Here is a 21743-nt window from a genome sequence, read left to right on the forward strand (position 1 = left end):
AAAATTTAAGTCCACCCAGCCTCCATACCTGTTGGAGAGCTGGAGTGGATCATTTCCCTGGGGTCCACGGTGGCTGCTCTGATCATCTTGAGCTATTCTTTCTCTGATCCTTGAGCGGCTTTTAGTGATGTGGGCCAGAGTCCATCATATTCCTGATCCAGACATCACTGCACAGCATGTGAGGGAGCAGAGCAGTAAGATTACATCTCCCTCGCAACCTGCTTGCCTTCTCCCTGACCTGGCTGCCTCTGAGGGAACAGGTTCTCAAATCCCAGGTGCCAAGAGAGTTTATTAAGCCCTGTGTTAAAGGGATACTATAGCACTAGGAATACACACGTACTCCCAAAGCTAAAGTGTTACCCTTCCGCTTTAGCCAAGATGCCCATCACCTCCATTAGGCTTTAAAAAGGATAGTTTCACTTTCACTCCTTCGCTGTGGCCACTGCCTCCCTGGCTGAGATCACAATTTATTATTTCAACTAATCCAATGCTTTCCCACAGGAAAGCATGCACAGCAAGTCACCACACGGCGCCAGTTAAATGCTCTAGGAGTCCGACTTATCACAGGGGGAAGCACCTCTAGTGGCTGTCAGGAAACATGACCGTTTCTACAAAAACGTGCAACAATTTACAAAGCAGGGTTAAGTGCCACTGCACCCACACAACTTCATTGAGCTGATGTGGTCTGGGTGCGTTAAGTGGTCCTTTAAAAAAACTCCAGTGAGATTTTAAAAAAAACACTAAAAAAAAAAATTATATTTCTATAATAATATACTATAACCACACGATTATATTACTAAAGGGACACCATACTTTTATACTGCTACATAGACAAGTTGCACACAAATTGCAGCTCTAGAATCATTAGATACAAAAACTTGCCATATGTATTGATTAAAGCTGCATTAAGTACTAGATTATATGTAGTTAAGTTATGTGGCGACATTACATACGAAAATGAAATAATGGTAGGCTATACTAATTTAAAGAGAAATTAAGTCAAGAACAGAATTTCAACAACTTTTGTGGCCTGGTAATGTGTCAGGTTTGTGAAAATAGTAAATGTTTATTTTTTCTCCCCATTGAGTGCAGTATGACCCAGAATCTTGGAGATTTTCAAGCATTTGATCTGTGTAATCCTTTCATGCTGCCAGATGTTTCCAACGGATTTCTAGAATTGAGTGGGCTACAGGCATCAGTAGCAGTAGACAGACAAACAGCAAGTGATAACCGATCAGTTTCTGGTGGGCACAGTCAATTAGGGCAAAAAAAAAAAAAGCAAACAACAAGTACTGGAGCAGGACCTTGGCCAGGACATCAAATAGTAATAATTTGCCAAGGGGGACAGAGCATATCCCAAACACTCCTGCCCAGTGATTTACCAGACATTCCATTCATCTGTCAAGGTAAATGGAACAGACGCCTAAATTGACAGCAACAATACCACATCTGATCTATGCTTCTTGATTGCTATAAACTGTGACTAGAGCAGTGGTTTCCAAACCAGTCCTCAAGGCACCCCTACCAGTCCAGGATTTAAGAAAAAAAAATCCTTCGATCCCCAAATCCTGGACTGGTAGGGGTGCCTTGAGGACTGGTTTGGAAACCACTGGTTTAGAGCATAGAGCTATCCGGCAACAATCCACATATTACTCTGACACTAAAATCTCAGAACTGCTACAAGTTGCCTATATGGGCATCATCTCCTGGGTGTTGCCAAACAAAAGAAGGGAAACCAGCCATGGTGCCCTTTGTGCACCATAACCTATATAAAAAGGATGTTGTGATGTTAAATTAATCCAGTAAACGTTTTTTTATTTATTTGTAACTCACTCCACAAGTATGAAAACATGTAACAGTGTCAGAAGCATGACACCATAAGCATATCATATACATTCCCACCTCCTGCAAAGGTGACTCGTGAAGAGAGGGGTTGACATTTTTCGTGAGTTATGACATTGAAGTGAAGAGGTGGTGGGTGTGAAAGCATGCAATTTGAATGTCTTTATTGCAAAAAATACACATTGGCTAGCTATTTCACAGGCACAGTGTATAGATAATCCAAGGAGAAGATGTAATTTCTGCAAAGCACAAGAGGGGCATCTTGCCTTTTCTTGCGCAACTTATTCCTGGTTTGTTGCTTAGTCCGATTAACCTTTTCTTATTACTTGTGAATATATTGCAGAACATGTTCACTGCTGCCATTTACATTGTCTATTTCTCAAAATAAATGTAAATGCCCACTTGCTCAATTTACATCTGTATGCAATAAAGCATTCAGATAAAAAAATAAAAATGGATCTTCCTTAAAGCGGCACTGTCATGCCGAATCCCGTTTTTTTTTTAACCCCCCTCCCGCCTCCACTACATCCAATCGACCCCCTAGTCACCCCCAAATGCCCCTAAGCCCCCCACATTACCTCTTTTTAATTCTTTATCTTCTGCCCCGATCTTTATTCAGGGCGCCGCCATCTTTGTGTGGGTAGGTGAAGTCCCTGTGGGACACGTCATCTACCCACACTAGACAGACTGTGAGATTCCCGCACATGCCCAGTGAAACACCTGGACATGCGAACGGGAATTTCACCTATTCATTCATTCATCAGACAGACGAATGAATGAATAGAAAAAATCAGACGAACAAACTAACACTGTGTATCAGTGTTAGTTTGTTCGTTCAGTTTATTACAAGGAGGGAGCTACCGGCGTGCAGCTCCCTCCTTGTAATATGTAAAGACAGAAGCGGCAGGGAGCAGTGCTCCTCGCCACTTCCTAAGCCCCCCATGTCCCCCCTCACTCTATGGGGGTCAATATGACCCCCATAATAGGACAAGGGAGATTAAAATCTCCCCAATGCCCCTACTCGCTATACCGCGAGTAGGGGCATGTCCACTAAACAGTGAGCAGCCTGTGGCTGCTCACTGTAAAAAAAAAAAAAATGGTAATAAGGGGGGGACCTACTGTCCCCCCCCCCGGCCCCCACCCCTGCGCGGTGGGTGGGGGCCCTAACAATAAGGGGGGGGGGACCTTCTGTCCTCCCCCCCGGCCCCCACCCCTGAGCGGTGGGTGGGGGCCCTAATAAAAACAATAAGGGGGGGGACCTATTGTCCTCCCCCCCTGGCCCCCACCCCTGCGCGGTGGGTGGGGGCCCTAATAAAACAATAAGGGGGGGGGACCTATTGTCCTCCCCCCCTGGCCCCCACCCCTGCGCGGTGGGTGGGGGCCCTAATAAAACAATAAGGGGGGGGGACCTATTGTCCTCCCGCCCTGGCCCCCACCCCTGCGCGGTGGGTGGGGGCCCTAATAAAACAATAAGGGGGGGGACCTACTGTCCCCCCCCCTGGCCCCCACCCCTGCGCGGTGGGTGGGGGCCCTAATAAAAACAATAAGGGGGGGGACCTATTGTCCTCCCCCCCTGGCCCCCACCCCTGAGCGGTGGGTGGGGGCCCTAATAAAACAATAAGGGGGGGGGACCTACTGTCCTCCCCCCCGGCCCCCACCCCTGCGCGGTGGGTGGGGGCCCTAACAATAAGGGGGGGGGACCTTCTGTCCTCCCCCCCGGCCCCCACCCCTGAGCGGTGGGTGGGGGCCCTAATAAAAACAATAAGGGGGGGGACCTATTGTCCTCCCCCCCTGGCCCCCACCCCTGCTTGGTGGGTTGGGGCCCTAATAAAACAATAAGGGGGGGGGACCTATTGTCCTCCCCCCCTGGCCCCCACCCCTGAGCGGTGGGTGGGGGCCCTAATAAAACAATAAGGGGGGGGGACCTACTGTCCTCCCCCCCTGGCCCCCACCCCTGCGCGGTGGGTGGGGGCCCTAATAAAACAATAAGGGGGGGGGGACCTACTGTCCTCCCCCCCTGGCCCCCACCCTTGCGCGGTGGGTGGGGGCCCTAAATGGACCCCCCCCCCCCCCCCATCAAGGTGACTAGGGGTCCCAAGCCCCTAGTCACCCCCCACCCAAAACATTCTATCCCCTACCTACCCCCCTCACCCTAAAAATAGTGAGGGGGGAATAAAATAACTAACCTGTAAAAAAAAAAAAAAAATAAACTTACCATTTGACGTCTTCTTTTTTCTAAATTCTTCTTACTTCAGCCCCCCAAAAGGCCAAATAAAAATCCATAAACCCGTCGCACTTTAAAAAAAAAAAAAAAAAAAAAAAACGAGCGCAAACAAAAATTAATCCATCTTCACCCATGGAGGGCACGCCGCGTACTGAGCTCCGCAGGGCGGGTCAAGGCTTATAAAGCCTTGCCCCGCCCTGCAATTAGGCTTAGAACACAATGATTGGTTGGTTTAAACCAATCAGAGTGCTCTGTGTCATTTTACACAGCGTGGGAAAATTCAAAAGAACTTTCCCACGCTGTGTAAAATGACAGATCACTGTGATTGGATGGTTTTCAAGCCATCCAATCACAGTGCTCTGTGTCATTTTACAAGCGTGGGAAAATTCCAAAGAACTTTCCCACGCTTGTAAAATGACACAGAGCACTGTGATTGGATGGTTTGAAATCCATCCAATCACAGTGCTCTGTGTCATTTTACAAGCGTGGGAAAGTTCTTTGGAATTTTCCCACGCTTGTAAAATGACACAGAGCACTGTGATTGGCTTAAACCAACCAATCATTGTGTTCTAAGCCTAATTGCAGGGCGGGGCAAGGCTTTATAAGCCTTGACCCGCCCTGCGGAGCTCAGTACACGGCGTGCCCTCCATGGGTGAAGATGGATTAATTTTTGTTTGCGCTCGGTTTTTTTTGTTTTTTTTTTAAAAGTGCGACGGGTTTATGGATTTTTATTTGGCCTTTTGGGGGGCTGAAGTAAGAAGAATTTAGAAAAAAGAAGACGTCAAATGGTAAGTTTAATTTTTTTTTTTTTACAGGTTAGTTATTTTATTCCCCCCTCACTATTTTTAGGGTGAGGGGGGTAGGTAGGGGATAGAATGTTTTGGGTGGGGGGTGACTAGGGGCTTGGGACCCCTAGTCACCTTGATGGGGGGGGGGTTCATTTAGGGCCCCCACCCACCGCGCAGGGGTGGGGGCTAGGGGGGGAGGACAGTAGGTCCCCCCCCCTTATTGTTTTATTAGGGCCCCCACCCACCGCTCAGGGGTGGGGGCCGGGGGGGAGGACAGTAGGTCCCCCCCCCCTTATTGTTTTTATTAGGGCCCCCACCCACCGCGCAGGGGTGGGGGCCAGGGGGGGAGGACAATAGGTCCCCCCCTTATTGTTTTTATTAGGGCCCCCACCCACCGCTCAGGGGTGGGGGCCGGGGGGGAGGACAATAGGTCCCCCCCCTTATTGTTTTATTAGGGCCCCCACCCACCGCTCAGGGGTGGGGGCCGGGGGGGGGGGACAGTAGGTCCCCCCCCCTTATTGTTTTATTAGGGCCCCCACCCACCGCTCAGGGGTGGGGGCCGGGGGGGAGGACAGTAGGTCCCCCTTATTGTTTTATTAGGGCCCCCACCCACCGCTCAGGGGTGGGGGCCGGGAGGGGAGGACAGTAGGTCCCCCCCCCTTATTGTTTTATTAAGGCCCCCACCCACCGCGCAGGGGTGGGGGCCGGGGGGGAGGACAGTAGGTCCCCCCCCCCTTATTGTTTTATTAGGGCCCCCACCCACCGCGCAGGGGTGGGGGCCGGGGGGGGGGCAGTAGGTCCCCCCCCCCTTATTGTTTTATTAGGGCCCCCACCCACCGCGCAGGGGTGGGGGCCGGGGGGGGGGCAGTAGGTCCCCCCCCCCAATCTTTAACCCCGCGCAGGGGAGGGGGGGTGTTTTTTGTTTTTTGTTTTTTACAGTGAGCAGCCACAGGCTGCTCACTGCTTACTAGACATGCCCCTACTCGCGGTATAGCGAGTAGGGGCATATTATTTACTAATACTAAGTAATCTTTACTTAGTATTAGTAAAGTTGGCTGAAAGACCAATTCAGGTCTTTCAGCCTTTTAGTAGATAGCTCCCTGATACCGTGGGAATTAGGGAGTTATCTACTAAGCGGCTGCAAGATGCAGCCGCGGCAATGAATAGGATCGGAGTTTCATTCATTAGAATGAAATTCCGATACAAACAAAGTACCGAATTGCATCCTAACACCAATGGAGAATTCTGTTAGGATGCAATTCGGCAGTTTTGCCGGCGTTCTGTCTAAGTGACAGGACGTTTGGCAATACTGACAGGAAGCATTGTGGGAACAGGGAGGAAAGCTAGGGATCATGGGAAAATTGCTCTGACCAGCGGAAATGAAGCACACTTTGCTCCTCCGCTGGTCAGAGCTGGTCAAGCGGAGGAATCCCATAAGACAAAGAGTCCCTACTTTGTCTTATGGTTTTAAAGAAAACTAAAGGAGACAGGAAGAAAAGAATAACAGATCCCGAGAGAGGGGGAGAAGAGGAAGAGATTGAGGAAAGGTAAGTTCGGCATGACAGTGCCGCTTTAAGACTGTACTTTCATTAGGGCAGGGCCCTCTCCACGTACGTAGGTCAATCATATTTTGTTAAAGTCAAACATTTGTCTTGCTTACTTTTTGTACAGCGCTGTGGAATATGTTGGCACTAAGTTATTCACTAAAAACACACAAAAATGTTTGAAAATTTACTGTGATGTTAGAGCTAAGACAGCTATGCTGGAAAAAAACGACTTTAAATGCAGTCATTTTGGCTTACAAATTCACAAATCTTGTTGGAAATCCTCCACAATTAATAAAATACCCATAATTTTATGATGCATTAGAAATCGCACCATTATTTTGCAAAGGATTTCCTTTCATTCCAGACTCAGATAGCCTCTATTCCTGCGGTTCCCAAGTTTTATTGTACCAAGGCACACTTCAATGAGAGGTAAAAATAAAGATTTAATTTAATTGCACATCATAAAGGTACATTTAATAAGTCGTGACTTACTTGCAAAGTTCATTAGCCAGTTTTAGCTTATATCAAAAGTCACCATATTTCAGTGCCAACGGATTTACAATATGTGCATAGACCGCATTCAATCAACTTATCCAGCCCTGATGTCCATTTGAGGTGGCTTGTGGCACACCAGTATGCCACAGTACACTGGTTCAAAATCACCATCAAGCCCAATAAAGAAACCAAAATATTTTTGTCAACAATTGGAATATTGTCATTTGCCGCGTCTACATGACCACAAACATACAAATTTCTACCTAGAATAAAATGCTGCAATATACTTTTTTTTATAAAGTAGGCTACTAGCGTGTTAAGATAACCGATTAAGAGCACCAGTAACCTGACCAGGAAGTCTAGCTATATTTATCAAACCACCAGTGTTTGAGAGCCAGGTTCTGGCTTAACACTGCATGTTCTATGAAAAACTGGCAACCACATGTGTACAGGGGCAGCAGGTGTTCAGGAAAAACAAAAAACACACCCTCTTAGAGAACAGAGCAATAATACATGGGAATTCAAGGCATATGCTTAGCTAGAGACACTATCCTGCTTTCACCAGCTCTGACCTACAGCACTAGAATTATTCCCATCTGGTCAAGAATTTGATAAGTAGAATTAATAAGGTGAGAGAAAAAAAAAAAAAGCAGTATTTGTTCGTGATATCCATCTACAGATTTCCATAGTATAAAAGGAAAAAGAATCCTCAGCACACAAAGCTCAGTAGTAGTTTATTCAGCCACCGAGGCCTGGCAACATTTTGTCTCTTGGTGCCTTTGTCAAGCCAAACGTTGCCAGACCTTTGTGGTTATATAAACCCCCACTGACCATTATGCAGCATGCCAAGGATTATATTTTTCTAGTGTCTAGGGATTAGTTTTTTGCATATATATATGCTGAATTTGATTTTTCTCTCTAATTCGTACTCCATGAATGTTGACTGATCCCAGGAGGCCAACTGCCAGGGTTAACAGCATCAGTGCAAGTGGTTCCCTGATATACAATTTAGAACAAAAATTCTTTAGGAAATTCCATACAATGTGCCTCACATGATCCCTGGGTTAATCTAGGAATAGCTTTGAGGCAAGCATACCAGAACAACTACAGCTTAATGTAGTTATTCTGGCATCTATAGTCAGTCCCTGCAGATTTTGCTGTAAACACTCATTTAAAAAAAAATAAAAAATAAAAAAAAAAAAAAAGAAGGCAGTTTTTACATTGCTCCTAGGGACACCTCCAGTGGCAGTCACCAAGGCAACCACTAGAGGTGCTTCCTGGGCCATTGCTGCACATCACGCACGATGGACGTTCAGCATCTCCACACTCTGCATGGAGGTGATTAACTTTATCCATAGAGATTCATGGAGTCAGTGAACCTTTATGAGGCGATTCTGATGAGCCAGCATGGAGTTTTGTTGCGCGTGCACAATGGTTTCCCAATGCTTTCCTATAGTAAAGCATTGGATTGGCAGATATCATCAATTCTGATTATCTAGAAGGTGGAGTCTGCAGACCCATGCAGCTCTGGACTAAAGGAAAGTGGTTTCCTTTTAAGGGGAGCCATCCACCTAAATAGTTTTTAACACTATAGGGTCAGGAATATACATTTGTATTTCGGACCCTATAGTGTTCCTTTAATAATTCTAATTAAAAAGGTTGCTAGTAGCTACACATGCTAATCAAACCAGATTATTGTTATCTGGTATGACCAACCAAGATAGGAGTGGGCTTAATCAAGTTAAGGATCTGTAGACATCTTTATATTGACATTAGTGAGACTATCCCAAGCTTGGGGATATCAACTATATACATAAGAACAAAATTAAAAATTAAAAAAGTGACATTTGTAAATGACAATATAACAATAGATCTCACAATAGACATTTATAAAATGTTATTATACACTGCTACTGTCTGTACTTTGAAAATAGTTTCAAATAAAAACTGGGGAAAAAATTGATCTCACATCTGATTTTTGCTTTGGGATATGTAAATTAAAATTTACATTTAGAATGACAATCCAAACGCATTTAGAAAAATACAATTATCAGTCTAAGCACAAATTATTGAAGGCTTTATTAAAATGACTAAGGTTAGAGGAGCAGAGTGACTTTAAGTAGTGTGATTGTAGTAACTTACAGAAGGAAAAAAAATAAAAATAAAAAGGGGGGATGAAGAGTGGATATTTACAGAGGTCTGAATGCTTTTAAAGTTGTGCATATGTTAAGATTCATTGCACCAGTGTGCACTCAATGCACTCCAATGACCTTGTTTTTTTTGTGAAGCATTGGATAAACTGAAAACTTCCGAAACTGAATATCAGTTGCATATCAGTTACTTAAGTGGGCATTACTAAAGGGAAGATGATGTCAACATACAGCAATAACCATCTCTTTAAAGACGACCACCAAGTGTTGCTCAGAGTGTATTGTGAGATGTTGAATAGTCAATGACTACCAAGACAGTTCACAAACTTGCAGCTAGCCTAAATATTGGGCAAATATTGGGCAAATCAAGTGAATCTGTAAAAATGTTTATTTCGATGGAGAGTGTCACTTTTTTTTTTTTAACAACCTCTCCTGTAGCAAAAGTACAGGTCCATCCAATGAACTCACTATACATCGTGACTGGATACACGATTTAGGTTCTACTGCCACTAAAAGGCAATTTTTGGTATGCATTAACCCTTTTGCAGAGCAGGGGAAACCACAAGGTAGAATCCCACCTGTTTTATAGCACGCCTCACAGAATGTCAACCACAACAGAAAACGGTGCATAACACAGATAGCAAGCAAGACACTAATAGCAAAGCTGTAAAAGCTCTCCAGTAGCTGACAATGCATTAATAGAGACAGGGCAAGCCTTCCAAGCTCCACAGACTTCTCAAACCTACTGGGGCCTTTGCACTAAATTGTAGCAAGTTACATTCCAAGTGGTAAAAGTCGGGCACAAATAGAGATTTGGCTAGGTTTTACACACAAACTAAGGATAGCACAGGAATACTATAGCCATGAGACAGGCAGAATTCCATTGTTTTAGTAAAGAAAATCAACTGGATATTAAGCTAAATACTTTGGTTTTTCTACAGGATAGTTCTCTTCGTGCACTGTCCAACAGCATAAAGTTGTAAAAGATACATTTTTTAATTAGGTGTAGTTAATTTGGCAACCTTAGCCCCAGCAGATAACTGATATACAAAGCTTAAAATTCACAAAACATTCTGCAAGTTAGGCACACTGGGTATGCTGGTTATAACCCTCCCATCATCAGTGTATCAAGCGGCCTTGTTTATGGCTAGTGAGCATGGAGGTCGTCCGGATGAAGGGAATGGCTCAGCGTGATGGGTCTGGATCAAGGGGGTGGCTAGCTCAGTGTGAATAGGATTGCTGATGGGACTGGCTCAATGTGGTAGGGCTGGATTAATGTGGTGAGGCTAGATGAATGGTCTGGATGAAGGGGATGGCTAAAGGGGCTGGCTCAGTGTGATGGGGCTGGATGCCTGAAGGGGCTGGCTCAGTGTGATGGGGCTGGATGCCTGAAGGGGCTGGCTCAGTGTGATGGGGCTGGATGCCTGAAGGGGCTGGCTCAGTGTGATGGGGCTGGATGCCTGAAGTGGCTGGCTCAGTGTGATGGGGCTGGATGCCTGAAGGGGCTGGCTCAGTGTGATGGGGCTGGATGCCTGAAGGGGCTGGCTCAGTGTGATGGGGCTGGATGCCTGAAGGGGCTGGCTCAGTGTGATGGGGCTGGATGCCTGAAGGGGCTGGCTCAGTGTGATGGGGCTGGATGCCTGAAGGGGCTGGCTCAGTGTAATGGGCCTGGATGCCTGAAGGGGCTGGCTCAGTGTGATGGGCCTGGATGCCTGAAGGGGCTGGCTCAGTGTGATGGGGCTGGATGCCTGAAGGGGCTGGCTCAGTGTGATGGGGCTGGATGCCTGAAGGGGCTGGCTCAGTGTGAAGGGGCTGGATGCCTGAAGGGGCTGGCTCAGTGTGATGGGGCTGGATGAAGGGGTTGGCTCAGTGTGATGGGGCTGGATGCCTGATGGGGCTGGATGAAGGGGTTGGCTCAGTGTGATGGGGCTGGATGAAGGGGTTGGCTCAGTGTGATGGGGCTGGATGCCTGAAGGGGCTGGCTCAGTGTGATGGGGCTGGATGCCTGAAGGGGCTGGCTCAGTGTGATGCTCTGTGTTTACATATACCGGGCTATTTACCAGGCCAGGCCAGGCCACACTGCCACCCCAGCCTCCCGTGCAGAGCTGTAAGTTATCAGACCCAGAGCCCATGCCGGGCTGCACACAGGAACCCATCACTGTGCCTTACCTGCCCGGGATGCCTGGCGCCCGCTGGTTACCCGCCTCCCCCCCGCTATAAAGGACCGCTCTGGAGACCCCACCATCCGCGCCGGGAGGGGCGCTCACGGAAGGCCGGTCATTCACAAGTCTGGCCTCGAAAACCGGATCCGAACACACCGGCAAGATCTCCCCCCTCCCCGGGACTGAACTACTGGGGCGGGGGGGAGAGAGAGACTGCCGTAAATACTGGACCACACGGGCATGTGACCCAACGCTACCGTAATCCCCCTAACACGCGGACAACAGGCAGCCATTACCGTAATAACACGGTCACGTGGTCCAGGGAACAGCGCCTCCCGTAATGTTTATATACCGAGGTCACTGTTACTCATGGCATTATAGACATCATGATCCCAGGAGAGAGATGTGGGGCTAGAACTACCGACTTAGAGGGAGGAGAACAGGGAAAGGATAACTAGTCACATGCAGGGTTATGCACTAAAGTGTGAATTGCTGTGCATTCAAAGTTTTCCACTAAACTGGAAATAATTCCCCCATTCAGCTTTCCATACAGTTTGGGTATTTTAGCCTCAAATTGTAGATTATGCTAACGTAGTGTACCTATAATCTTAATTTTAATAATGACAGGAGGCGAGTATTTTGCATAACTTTCTTTACTTTATGCCTCCAGCAGCACAAGTCAATCAGAAAACTTTAAACCAATCAGTAACATGCATCACATCCATATATAAAGCCCTGACAGTCACATGATTTCCTCTTTCTTTGATGCGAAAACAGTCCATTATAACGTCAGGCAATTCAAATAACAGTCTTGAGTAACGTGTAGAACATAATTTGGAACACGACTTGAAAAACCTTCCAGCTTTATCTTGATCTTTATCTCTATGATGGTTACTCTGAAAAGAACAGAAATACGTGAAAGTTGGTGGAACCCAACTGATGTCCACATTAAAAACCAGTACTATATGCATCTATATTTATATTACGTTAAAATATTGCAACATTAAACAACCGTAGTATACTTTAATAATCGCCACGGCTGTAACACCCGTCAACCAAATAAGCATCCCATAAATATACTGAAATATCCAAAATCTTATAATTAGACTGAAAATGACAACCAGAAAATTAGAATTTCCCAGAGTATAGGGAGGGAAACAGGGAGGGGAAATACTCGCCCCCTGTCATTATTAAAATTAAGATTATAGGTACACTACGTTAGCATAATCTACAATTTTATCACATGACAGGAGGCTTCGTATTTTGCATTTTTAAAGCTGGTATGATCGAACAGGATGCGTGTGTGGTTGACGAAAATAAATATACGGAAGTTGTCTCGCCGTGTCCAATTCGCCGCCTGTAAAAAATATAGAGGCCCCTCGTGAAGGCCTGAGAAGCAGCCGTGCCTCGTACCGAATGAGTACCTAAAGCACGTCTCCTCCCCCGTTAACAATAACAACCAGTGAACCCATCTAGACGGAGTGTTCATGGTAACTGGCTTGTATGGTTGTTATAAACCCCGCCGATGTCTTAATGTGTCAATCTAAGTGTTGTCGGGATCTCCATATAACAAAACACCGCTATAACTGCACAAAGACTGGGAAAAAAACGCCGGGAACAGGGTAAAATACGTCCGCAAAAAGGATTTAGTTCTACGAGACACCGTAGAGGTCCTTCCTTCTGGTGATACCGAAAAACCATTTACGTCGAACTCCAGAATATCTGATACCCGACGAAAAAATCTAACGTAACGTGATTATGACTGACGGCTGACGGAGGGATAGGTTCGTGTTATCTGACTAGTTCCGAAAAAAACCCAATCAAAGTCTCACAACAGTGATACTTTAACTCATGGTTCTGGACCGTATGCTACCCCGCGGAAAAAACGGCCTATCAAAGGTTCTTGATCGACCAGAGTGTCGTGAATCGTACTATGCGCTGTCGAAATAACGGAACGTATCCCGTTAATGGAGCGGTCGGATCGTTCCGATCGGCCCGTTGTGAAAATTATGAGCAAGATTCAACATCGAGGTAGATAGGGGTAATAAAAGGATCGTAGTCCCTTTCCATACCCCAGTGACTTCCAAGTGTTCCATGTGGATAAATTATTTCAGGGAATACCTGTTGTCCATGAGTCCCATGACTCTAGTTGGTTGCGATAGTCCCTTGACATACCAGTCTCCCTTGGAAGACACCAATCCACCAACTCTAGCCGCTCCTGCGTTAACAATCGATGATGTTCTCCCTTTGATCTGCCCGAAGGCAAGTTAAAACTGAAGAAGCAGAGGATGATCCCAATTAAAGACAATCATTCTAGATGTCACGCTTAGCTCCTTTACCTCTGTAACGAGTACTATCGAAGTCCTTGCCATTCTGATCCCAATTTCATAGGTGTGCCCGGATCTCAGGCAGTGAGCTTTCAGCCGATGTCTGGCCCGTCAGTGAAGTGGTCCTGGGAAATAGTCAAGGTACTATGGAGCCTTTCCGCCATATCCGTAGAATTTCCTTACGAAAGTCGCTATCGCTGATGTGGGGAAGGTGCAATCCGTCCAAGGTGGAATCTATTCCGAAGTAGAGGTACGTAGTTACTCGGAACTGGAATCGAACCGACTCCACTCTGTTCACTATGAATCCCAACAATTCCAGAAACGTCCCAAATACGGTCTCGGTCGGCACCCCCTCGCGCCCCCCTACCCACCCCTCGGTACCCTGGGACTCTTAGAGAAGCCTGGTGGTCCCGCGCGATCGCGGTAAAATGCCGCGAATCGCGAGGTACAAACAGGCAAGCAGGCAGACAGCAACAGATCCCAGCAGGGGAAAAAACACACCTAACAGTCCAGGGAGAAGGATGGATCTAGAAGGGGAAATAGAGGAGGCAGATGAAAAAGGGAGGCCCCAGACAGGGGGAAAAGTAAAAGGTACAATGCCAAAACAACTTAAAGGGACCACAAGATAAATTTGCACTATATATAGAAAAACATTTGAGAGCTTAATACTCTGACCTGTGCCTTGGCTGGAAGCAGCAAAGAAAGAGGAAATCATGTGACTGTCAGGGCTTTATATATGGATGTGATGCCTGTTACTGATTGGTTTAACGTTTTCTGATTGACTTGTGCTGCTGGAGGCATAAAGTAAAGAAAGTTATGCAAAATACGAAGCCTCCAGTCATGTGATAAAATTTGAAAATCACTCTGCATTTCTAGGCATTCACACTGCAAGGGTTAATCCAAGCATGTAGTGGTTATGAATTAAGTACCATGGCGCCGTTGCTTGGTAACGGAGCAAAATGTTCTGCAATGGTTTGCTCTCCTTACCTGGGTGCCCGCCAGGTGCCGAGAATCCTATAACGGCCGGTGACGTACATTCAGCTTCCGCCGAGCTGCAAATAACCGCATTCTTTTTGCCATTCGACAGCTGAGAGTATCAGCCAATGAATGGTATTCTGTAAATAGAAATATGCACAGATTTTATATTAACCCCAGGATGGCTAAGGGCGCCTCACTGATGGTGCCAGAGGTGGAGTTAGTCATCCAGCTACAAAAGGGTTAAAGGTTGAATGTGCAGAGCTTCATGAAAAGCGGAACATATAGACTACAGGCACCATGACCACTTCAAATCACTGAAGTGGTTTAGGTGCTTGGAGTAATCCTTTAAGCAAATGATTGACATTTTAGGCCAAGTAGTTAAAGGACCTTACCTTTTGTGTCATTTTACCCCACTCCCTCTAGCATGTAAGCTCATTGAGCAGGGCTCTCAACCCCTCTGTTCCTATGTGTCCAACTTGTCTGGTTACAACTACATGTCTGTTCGTCCACTCATTGTAAAGCGCTGCGGAATTTAACAGCGCTCTATAAATATCATAATAAAAATAAAGGACACTAAAGCGTTAGGAATACAAACCTATTTTCCTTGGAGGCCCTGTTCCTAGGTGTATATAGGCCCTTCACCCTTTTCCCACAAAAAAAAGGGTTTGTTTAACTTTTTCCAGCAACTCCCTCAGCACTGACCTCTTTGCCTCCTGTGACATTATTTAGGAGGCATTATCTCCCTCATCATTGATTCAACCCAATGCTCCTCATAGAGCTGCACTGGGGACCTGATGTGCATGTGCGGTGAGCTCTGCACGCTCATACAATGCTCCTCATAGATCTGCACTGGGGACCTGATGTGCATGTGCAGTGAGCTCTGCACGCTCATACATTGCTCCTCATAGAGCTGCACTGGGGACCTGATGTGCATGTGCGGTGAGCTCTACACGCTCATACAATGCTCCTCATAGAGCTGCACTGGGGACCTGATGTGCATGTGCGGTGAGCTCTGCACGCTCATACAATGCTCCTCATAGAGCTGCACTGGGGACCTTATTTGCATGTGCGGTGAGCTCTGCACGCTCATACAATGCTCCTCATAGAGCTGCACTGGGGACCTGATGTGCATGTGCGGTGAGCTCTGCACGCTCATACAATGCTCCTCATAGAGCTGCACTGGGGACCTGATGTGCATGTGCAGTGATCTCTGCACGCTCATACAATGCTCTTCATAGAGCTGCACTGGGGACCTGATGTGCATGTGCAGTGATCTCTGCACGCTCATACAATGCTCCTCATAGAGTTGCACTGGGGATCTGATGTGCATGTGCAGTGAACTCTGCACGCTCATACAATGCTCTTCATAGAGCTGCACTGGGGACCTGATGTGCATGTGCGGTGATCTCTGCACGCTCATACAATGCTCCTCATAGAGCTGCACTGGGGATCTGATGTGCATGTGCAGTGAGCTCTGCACGCTCATACAATGCTCCTCATAGAGTTGCACTGGGGATCTGATGTGCATGTGCAGTGAACTCTGCACGCTCATACAATGCTCTTCATAGAGCTGCACTGGGGACCTGATGTGCATGTGCGGTGATCTCTGCACGCTCATACAATGCTCCTCATAGAGCTGCACTGGGGATCTGATGTGCATGTGCAGTGAGCTCTGCACGCTCATACAATGCTCCTCATAGAGTTGCACTGGGGATCTGATGTGCATGTGCAGTGAGCTCTGCACGCTCATACAATGCTCTTCATAGATCTGCACTGGGGACCTGATGTGCATGTGCGGTGATCTCTGCACGCTCATACAATGCTCCTCATAGAGCTGCACTGGGGATCTGATGTGCATGTGCAGTGAGCTCTGCACGCTCATACAATGCTCTTCATAGATCTGCACTGGGGACCTGATGTGCATGTGCAGTGAGCTCTGCACGCTCATACATTGCTCCTCATAGAGCTGCACTGGGGACCTGATGTGCATGTGCGGTGAACTCTGCATGCTCATACAATGCTCCTCATAGAGCTGCACTGGGGACCTGATGTGCATGTGCGGTGAGCTCTGCACGCTCATACAATGCTCCTCATAGAGCTGCACTGGGGACCTGATGTGCATGTGCGGTGAGCTCTGCACGCTCATACAATGCTCCTCATAGAGCCGCACTGGGGACCTGATGTGCATGTGCGGTGAGCTCTGCACGCTCATACAATGCTCCTCATAGAGCTGCACTGGGGACCTGATGTGCATGTGCAGTGATCTCTGCACGCTCATACAATGCTCCTCATAGAGCTGCACTGGGGACCTGATGTGCATGTGTGGTGAGCTCTGCACACTCATACAATGCTCTTCATAGAGCTGCACTGGGGACCTGATGTGCATGTGCAGTGATCTCTGCACGCTCATACAATGCTCCTCATAGAGTTGCACTGGGGATCTGATGTGCATGTGCAGTGAGCTCTGCACGCTCATACAATGCTCTTCATAGAGCTGCACTGGGGACCTGATGTGCATGTGCGGTGAGCTCTGCACGCTCATACAATGCTCCTCATAGAGTTGCACTGGGGATCTGATGTGCATGTGCAGTGAGCTCTGCACGCTCATACAATGCTCCTCATAGAGCTGCACTGGGGATCTGATGTGCATGTGCAGTGAGCTCTGCACGCTCATACAATGCTCTTCATAGAGCTGCACTGGGGACCTGATGTGCATGTGCGGTGATCTCTGCACGCTCATACATTGCTCCTCATAGAGCTGCACTGGGGACCTGATGTGCATGTGCGGTGAGCTCTGCACGCTCATACAATGCTCCTCATAGAGCTGCACTGGGGACCTGATGTGCATGTGCGGTGAGCTCTGCACGCTCATACAATGCTCCTCATAGAGCTGCACTGGGGACCTGATGTGCATGTGCGGTGAGCTCTGCACGCTCATACAATGCTCCTCATAGAGCTGCACTGGGGACCTGATGTGCATGTGCAGTGATCTCTGCACGCTCATACAATGCTCTTCATAGAGCTGCACTGGGGACCTGATGTGCATGTGCAGTGATCTCTGCACGCTCATACAATGCTCCTCATAGAGTTGCACTGGGGATCTGATGTGCATGTGCAGTGAGCTCTGCACGCTCATACAATGCTCTTCATAGAGCTGCACTGGGGACCTGATGTGCATGTGCGGTGATCTCTGCACGCTCATACAATGCTCCTCATAGAGCTGCACTGGGGATATGATGTGCATGTGCAGTGAGCTCTGCACGCTCATACAATGCTCCTCATAGAGTTGCACTGGGGACCTGATGTGCATGTGCGGTGAGCTCTGCACGCTCATACAATGCTCCTCATAGAGTTGCACTGGGGATCTGATGTGCATGTGCGGTGAGCTCTGCACGCTCATACAATGCTCTTCATAGAGCTGCACTGGGGACCTGATGTGCATGTGCGGTGAGCTCTGCACGCTCATACAATGCTCCTCATAGAGCTGCACTGGGGACCTGATGTGCATGTGCGGTGAGCTCTGCACGCTCATACAATGCTCCTCATAGAGCTGCACTGGGGACCTGATGTGCATGTGCGGTGAGCTCTGCACGCTCATACAATGCTCCTCATAGAGCTGCACTGGGGACCTGATGTGCATGTGCAGTGATCTCTGCACGCTCATACAATGCTCTTCATAGAGCTGCACTGGGGACCTGATGTGCATGTGCAGTGATCTCTGCACGCTCATACAATGCTCCTCATAGAGTTGCACTGGGGATCTGATGTGCATGTGCAGTGAGCTCTGCACGCTCATACAATGCTCCTCATAGAGTTGCACTGGGGATCTGATGTGCATGTGCAGTGAGCTCTGCACGCTCATACAATGCTCTTCATAGAGCTGCACTGGGGACCTGATGTGCATGTGCGGTGATCTCTGCACGCTCATACAATGCTCCTCATAGAGCTGCACTGGGGATCTGATGTGCATGTGCAGTGAGCTCTGCACGCTCATACAATGCTCCTCATAGAGTTGCACTGGGGACCTGATGTGCATGTGCGGTGAGCTCTGCACGCTCATACAATGCTCCTCATAGAGTTGCACTGGGGATCTGATGTGCATGTGCGGTGAGCTCTGCACGCTCATACAATGCTCTTCATAGAGCTGCACTGGGGACCTGATGTGCATGTGCGGTGATCTCTGCACGCTCATACAATGCTCCTCATAGAGCTGCACTGGGGACCTGATGTGCATGTGCGGTGAGCTCTGCACGCTCATACAATGCTCCTCATAGAGCTGCACTGGGGACCTGATGTGCATGTGCGGTGAGCTCTGCACGCTCATACAATGCTCCTCATAGAGCTGCACTGGGGACCTGATGTGCATGTGCGGTGAGCTCTGCACGCTCATACAATGCTCCTCATAGAGCTGCACTGGGGACCTGATGTGCATGTGCAGTGATCTCTGCACGCTCATACAATGCTCTTCATAGAGCTGCACTGGGGACCTGATGTGCATGTGCAGTGATCTCTGCACGCTCATACAATGCTCCTCATAGAGTTGCACTGGGAATCTGATGTGCATGTGCAGTGAGCTCTGCACGCTCATACAATGCTCTTCATAGAGCTGCACTGGGGACCTGATGTGCATGTGCGGTGATCTCTGCACGCTCATACAATGCTCCTCATAGAGCTGCACTGGGGATCTGATGTGCATGTGCAGTGAGCTCTGGACGCTCATACAATGCTCCTCATAGAGTTGCACTGGGGACCTGATGTGCATGTGCGGTGAGCTCTGCACGCTCATACAATGCTCCTCATAGAGTTGCACTGGGGATCTGATGTGCATGTGCGGTGAGCTCTGCACGCTCATACAATGCTCTTCATAGAGCTGCACTGGGGACCTGATGTGCATGTGCGGTGATCTCTGCACGCTCATACAATGCTCCTCATAGAGCTGCACTGGGGACCTGATGTGCATGTGCGGTGAGCTCTGCACGCTCATACAATGCTCCTCATAGAGCTGCACTGGGGACCTGATGTGCATGTGCGGTGAGCTCTGCACGCTCATACAATGCTCCTCATAGAGCTGCACTGGGGACCTGATGTGCATGTGCAGTGATCTCTGCACGCTCATACAATGCTCTTCATAGAGCTGCACTGGGGACCTGATGTGCATGTGCAGTGATCTCTGCACGCTCATACAATGCTCCTCATAGAGTTGCACTGGGGATCTGATGTGCATGTGCAGTGAGCTCTGCACGCTCATACAATGCTCTTCATAGAGCTGCACTGGGGACCTGATGTGCATGTGCGGTGATCTCTGCACGCTCATACAATGCTCCTCATAGAGCTGCACTGGGTATCTGATGTGCATGTGCAGTGAGCTCTGCACGCTCATACAATGCTCCTCATAGAGTTGCACTGGGGACCTGATGTGCATGTGCGGTGAGCTCTGCACGCTCATACAATGCTCCTCATAGAGTTGCACTGGGGATCTGATGTGCATGTGCGGTGAGCTCTGCACGCTCATACAATGCTCTTCATAGAGCTGCACTGGGGACCTGATGTGCATGTGCAGTGAGCTCTGCACGCTCATACAATGCTCCTCATAGAGCTGCACTGGGGACCTGATGTGCATGTGTGGTGAGCTCTGCACACTCATACAATGCTCTTCATAGAGCTGCACTGGGGACCTGATGTGCATGTGTGGTGAGCACACTCATACAATGCTTCTCGTAGGAAAGCAATTAATCCAACGCTTTCCACTAAGCTTCCATGTTGTTGTGTTTCTCTTCTTCTTAAAAACTGCAGTGTTTTACATTATAGGGTTAAAATGACAGGACCATTGCACCCAGATCACTTAAATAAGATGAAATGGTCTTCTAGACTTAGTGGTTCTTTAAATTGGAAAGTTCACGTCAGCTATATTTTCAGTTTGGCTGTTTTGGTCTAAAAAAGGGGTAGTCAACCTTTTAATACCTACCGCCCACTTTAGTATCTTTGTTGATGGTAACATTTCCTTACCGCCCACCAGTGCCGCAGTAACTCATTTTATAGCGCAAGTATGATTTTTTTTTTCATTTTTAGAAAGGAGAAATATGTACTTAAATGTATCTATTTTTTTCCTATTTTCGATTTTACTTTTTTTTTCTGTTGTGTGTGTTTGAGAAGTGTAGTATGTGTGAGGGGGCAGTGTGTGTTAGGGTTGCAGTGTGTGTCTGTGAAGGTAGCTATTGTGTGTGTGTGTGTGTGTGTGTGTGTGTGTGAGGGGCAATGTGTGTGTGTGAGGGGGCAATATGTGTGTGGGAGGGGTGGTGTGTGTGTGTGTGTGAGGGGGCAATATGTGTGTGGAAGGGGTGGTGTGTGTGTGTGTGTGTGTGTGAGGGGTGGTGTGTGTGTGTGTAGGGTGCATAGGGTCTATGCTGTGTGTAGGTGAGTGAGATGTGAAAATCTATCTTACTGTCTCCCCCCTCCCTTCTTCTTATCATTTACCAGGTAGGGGGTACATAATGCTGCAAGCCCTGGTGGCAGGCGGTCTCTCCTCTCCTCCTGCGAGCACAGCACTGTATAAGAGCATTGCCGTTGTAATGCACAGCAACAATCTGACCAGGCTGCTCGCGGGAGGAACACACAGGTTCCCAGGCTCTTCCCTCCCTCTGCTGGGATGCCTGTTGTGGTTGGTCTTCCTCCTCCTGCTCAAAGCCACATTCCTCCTCTGACTCCTCTTCCTCACAATCCTCTTCCAGCATTGCCACAGGTCCAGCAAGCGATGCTGATAAGGCTGTTTCTGGTGGTGATGGTGACCACAACTCTTCCTTTTCCTCTTCACGCTCATCTACGGCCTGATCCAGCACTCTTTGCAGGGCACGCTCCAGGAAGAAAACAAATGGAATGATGGTGCCTTCGGTGCGACTGACTAGGTTTGTCACCTCCTCAAAAGGACGCATGAGCCTACAGGCATTGCACATGAGCGTCCAGTAACGTGGCAAAAAATTCCCAGCTCCCCAGAGGCTGTCCTAGCACCCCGGTCATACAAATATTAATTAACGGCTTTTTCTTGTTGGAGCAGGCGGTCGAACATTAGGAGTGTTGAATTCCAACGTGTCGGGCTGTCGCAAATCACACGCCTCACTGGCATGTTGTTTCGCCGCTGGATATCTGCAAAGTGCGCCATGGCCGTGTAGGAACGCCTGAAATGGCCACACACCTTCCTGGCCTGCTTCAGAATGTCCTGTAAGCCTGTGTACT

General features: G+C 48.0%; 1 protein-coding gene across 2 annotated transcripts in view; it reads right to left on the minus strand.

The window, feature by feature from the left end:
- RNF44 (ring finger protein 44) overlaps nt 1-11410 on the minus strand; it is a 43774-nt gene extending 32364 nt beyond the window's left edge. The window contains exon 1 of one of the 2 annotated variants that reach the window (XM_063447279.1): nt 11216-11410. The gene's annotated coding sequence lies outside the window, so the exon portion shown is untranslated. The remainder of the gene's footprint in view (nt 1-11215) is intronic. The other variant, XM_063447274.1, reaches the window with a different exon arrangement.
- Nucleotides 11411-21743: the final 10333 nt, after the last annotated feature.

The sequence above is a fragment of the Pelobates fuscus genome, chromosome 3, assembly GCF_036172605.1.
Source record: "Pelobates fuscus isolate aPelFus1 chromosome 3, aPelFus1.pri, whole genome shotgun sequence".
NCBI lineage: Eukaryota > Metazoa > Chordata > Amphibia > Anura > Pelobatidae > Pelobates > Pelobates fuscus.